The sequence below is a fragment of the Varanus komodoensis genome, unplaced genomic scaffold, assembly GCF_004798865.1.
Source record: "Varanus komodoensis strain SLA01 unplaced genomic scaffold, ASM479886v1 scaffold76, whole genome shotgun sequence".
Lineage (NCBI taxonomy): Eukaryota > Metazoa > Chordata > Lepidosauria > Squamata > Varanidae > Varanus > Varanus komodoensis.
In genome coordinates, this window is record NW_025336429.1 from 7,007 (window position 1) to 11,221 (window position 4,215).

At 57.8% G+C, this 4,215-nt stretch overlaps 4 non-coding genes across 4 annotated transcripts; 1 reads left to right on the top strand and 3 right to left on the bottom strand.

Moving 5' to 3' along the window:
• Nucleotides 1–208: 208 nt before the first annotated feature.
• Nucleotides 209–281, bottom strand: TRNAV-AAC. The gene has a single exon. It is a non-coding gene; the product is annotated as a tRNA-Val (tRNA).
• A 1,601-nt stretch (nt 282–1,882) lies between these two features.
• Nucleotides 1,883–1,955, bottom strand: TRNAV-CAC. The gene has a single exon. It is a non-coding gene; the product is annotated as a tRNA-Val (tRNA).
• Nucleotides 1,956–2,217: 262 nt separating this feature from the next.
• On the top strand, nt 2,218–2,288 carry TRNAG-CCC. The gene has a single exon. It is a non-coding gene; the product is annotated as a tRNA-Gly (tRNA).
• Nucleotides 2,289–2,770: 482 nt separating this feature from the next.
• TRNAV-AAC lies at nt 2,771–2,843 on the bottom strand. The gene has a single exon. It is a non-coding gene; the product is annotated as a tRNA-Val (tRNA).
• Nucleotides 2,844–4,215: the final 1,372 nt, after the last annotated feature.

Sequence of the window (4,215 nt, forward strand, 5' to 3'; positions counted from 1 at the left end):
TTTGCAGCCCCATCGCATTGTTGGCTCATATTCAGCTTGTTGCCAAAATCAACAGGCAAGAGGGGAATTCTCTGCAGCGGTGCCTGCCATGAACGGGTCTGGCCAAAAGGGGGCGCCATGGAAGCTTTCCCAAAGCACGTGATGGAACCAGGATCTTCGCTGACAATGGGCGAGGGGGGCCGTCCTCTCCCCAGCAAGAAAAGGGGGCTGTTTCTGCCTGGTTTCGAACCAGGGACCTTTTGCGTGTTAGGCAAATGTGATAACCGCTACACCACAGAAACGGCACTGTGTCCAGACACCTTCTTCCTGCAGGAAACTGTCCGTTGGGGATCCCACATCAATGTGGCCGGATGCTGTTGCCAGACATGGCAGCAGTAGAAGAAAGCAAGCTTTGGCCTGCTGTTTTTCTCTCCCAAACCGTCCTTCTTTGGTGGCTGGAGCAGCTGCACTGCTGGCCAGGAAGGAGCTGGGGATCCCTCCTGGACTAGCCCTGGGCCATGCCGGGTCGATGCTGAAGCCCAGAGGTGTCGGCTCCAGGCTCAGCGCCCCCTTCGGTAGCTCAGCCAGTAGAGCGGAGGACTGTAGGGCACCCCCTCCCCCCCCAGGCATCCTTAGGCCGCCGGTTCAACTTCGGCTCGGAGGAGAGCTCTGCTTTTATCCCCACAGAAGAGCAGAGTGTGAAGGGGCTGGAGGGGCAGGGGTCCCACCCCTGCTCAGTGCAGGGCTCCCCGTTGGACCATCCCTCTTGGATGCCTGGCCAGTTGCGTCTGAACTCCTCCAGTGTGGGAGAACCTGCAAGCTCCCTGGGTCGTTGGATCCATTCTTGGACAGCTCAAACAGTCAGGACATTTTGCCTGATATTTAGCTGGAATCTGGCTCCTGTAACTTAGAAACACAGAAACAGAGCAGGTTAGAAGTGGTCACCCGGGTCATCTAGTCTGACCCCCAGCTCCAGCCAGCTCCACTCATGACAAGCGCACCATGTGCATGTCCAGCCAATCCGTGAACACCCTCACCGATGGGGTCTCAACCACCTCCCATGAAAGCCCATTCCATACCCTGGGGTCCTATCTGTCAGGAAGTACTTCCTGGCAAAAGAGAGCCATGTCTCCCCTTAAGGGAACTGAACCCAGGCCCCCATGTGACAGGCGGGGATACTCACCACCATACCAACGAGGGGGGACCTGAAAATCTATGTGGCCCCACCTTATTTATTTTCCTGATTTACCTCCCTCTTTTTCCTGACACCGAACTCAAAAGTGGCTTCTTTCATCCTCCTCTTACTGCTAGAAATCCCTCCTTTTTTCTCACCAAGGACTCAGCGCAGCCAGCATTCTCCGCCTCTTGCCAGCAGTGTTGTCCCCACAGCAACAACCACCCTGCGAGGTAGGTTGGGCGGGGGGTCCGCGACCGGCCCAAACTCCCCTGTGGCCTCCATGGCCGGGTGGGGACGAGGCTGCCTGGGTCCCCGTCCTGCGCTCGGAACGAGGCCTCCATGCCGGCTCCCTTGGTGCCTCCGCCTGTCTGAGAAAAGGGGAACTGGAGTTCGCCTGGCCTGGAAGGGATGCCCCTGCCGATGAAGCCTGCGACCGCCCGTGCCTGTTTGCAGCCCCATCGCATTGTTGGCTCATATTCAGGTTTTGTCAAAATTCAACAGGCAAGAGGGGAATTCTCTGCAGCGGCCAAGAGCCGACCTGGCCCAAAGGGGGCGCCATGGAAGCTTTCCGGAAGCACGTGATTGAGCCGAGGGCCTCCACTGCCGCTCTCCCAGCTGAGCTGCTTGGGCTGCCTGGGAGTCAGCGCCCCACACCTCTCCCCACACTGGGACTCAGAAGGGGCAAGGGAGGCCCTCCGTTCTCCCCCCCACACCACAAAAGGAGGCTGTTTCTGCCTGGTTTCGAACCAGGGCCCTTTCGCGTGTGAGGCGAACGTGATAACCGCTACACCACAGAAACGCAGCCTCCTCCCAGGGAAAGAGGGTCCCCCCTTGCCATCACTTGGGGTGCTTTGCGCTCAGAGCGTTTATATGACCATCCCCAGCGATTCTCTCTGGCAGCAGGTCCAGGCTGATTTCCGCTCTGCAACACGGACTCTTTCCCAGCCAGGCAGCCCGATTTCTTTTTCCCTATGGCAAAGCCAGGCCTCGGTCCCTGCCAGGCCCCAGATGGCTGGGGAAGCTGCAGGCTTCCTGCCGTGCTGCCCAGGTCCTTCCCGGCCGCGCCAGTGGTGTAGGGGCATCATGCGAGGTTCCCAATCTTGCGACCCGGGTTCGAATCCCGGCTGGCGCAGCTCCTGCTCTCCCTTTTGCATCCCAAGAGGGGAAGACGGCACCGTCGGAAACCGTTGCCTGGCTGTGCTGTGTTTATTACATATCACTCGTGTTGAGGAGGGAGCACAGGGACCCAAGGCTAGTCGCCCCAACAGTCTGGAGATTTTTCCTGAAATCGAGCTGAAATCTGACTTCCTATAGCTGGAGCCTGAGCTGAGAAAAGGGGAACTGGAGTTTGCACGATTTGGAAGTGATGCTGCTGTCGCTGAAGCCTGCAATCGCACGTGCCCTGTTTGCAGCCCCATCGCATTGTTGGCTCATATTCAGCTTGTTGCCAAATTCCACAGGGCAAGGGAGGCATTCTCTGCAGCGACGCCTGCCATGAACTGCCTTGGCCAGAAGGGGGCGCCATGGAAGCCATCCCAAAGCACGTGATGGAAGCAGGATCTTCGCTCACAATGGGTGAGGGAGGCCCTCCTCCCCCCAGCAAGAAAAGGGGGCTGTTTCTGCCTGGTTTCGAACCAGTGACCTTTTGCGTGTTAGGCAAATGTGATAACCGCTACACCACAGAAACGGCACTGTGTCCAGACACCTTCTTCCTGCAGGAAACTGTCCGTTGGGGATCCCACATCAATGCGGCCGGATGCTGTTGCCAGACATGGCAGCAGTAGAAGAAAGCAACCTTCAGTCTGCCATTTTTCTCTCCCAAACCATCCTTCTTTGGTGGCTGTAGCAGCTGGATTTTTGCCCAGGAAGGAGCTGGGGATCCCTTCTGGACTAGCCCTGGGTCATGCCGGGTCGATGCTGAAGTCCAGAGGTGTCGGCTCCAGGCTCAGCACACCCTTCGGTAGCTCAGCTGGTAGGGCGGAGGACTGTAGGGCACCCCCCCCCCAGGCATCCTTAGGCTGCCGGTTCAACTCTGGCTTGGTTGCGCTCCCTGGTCGTTGGATCCTTTTTTTGGACTGCTCCAACAGTCAGGACATTTTGCCTGATATTTAGCTGGAATCTGGCTTCCTGTAACTTAGAAACACAGAAACAGAGCAAGTTAGAAGGGGCCTCCCGGGTCATCTAGTCTGACCCCCAGCTCCAGCCAGCTCCACTCATGCCAAGCCCACCATGTGCATGTCCGGCCGAGCCGTGAACAACCCTCACCGATGGGGTCTCAACCACCTCCAGTGAAAGCCCATTCCATACCCTGGAGTCCTACCTGTCAGGAAGTACTTCCTGGCAAAAGAGAGCCATATCTCCCCGTCAGGGAACTGAACCCCGGTCTCCCGTGTGACAGGCGGGGATACTCACCACTATACTAACGAGGGGGGACCTGAAAATCTATGTTTCCCCACCTTATTTATTTTCCTGATTTCCATCCCACTTTTTCCTTTCATCAAACTCATGTGACTTATTTCATTCTCCTCTTACTGCTAGAAATCCCTCCTTTTTTCTCACAAAGGACTCAGTGCAGCCTACATCATTCCCCTCCTCCTGCTTGCAGTGTTATGCCCACAGCAACAACAACCCTGCAAGGTAGGTTGGGCGGAGAGTCCACGACCGGCCCAAACTCCCCAGTGGCCTCCATGACTGGGTGGGGACGAGGCGGCCTGGGTCCCCGTCCTGCGCTCGGAACGAGGCCTCCATGCCGGCTCCCTTGGTGCTTCCGCCTGTCCGAGAAAAGGGGAACTGGAGTTCACCTGGCCTGGAAGGGATGCCCCTGCCGATGAAGCCCGTGATCGCCCGTGCCTGTTTGCAGCCCCATCGCATTGTTGGCCCATATTCAGGTTTTGTCAAAATTCAACGGGCAAGAGGGGAATTCTCTGCAGCGGCCAAGAGCCGACCTGGCCCAAAGGGGGCGCCATGGAAGCTTTCCGAAGCACGTGACTGAGCCGAGGGCCTCCACTGCCGCTCTCCCAGCTGAGCTGCTTGGGCTGCCCTGGGGGCCAGTTCCTTCC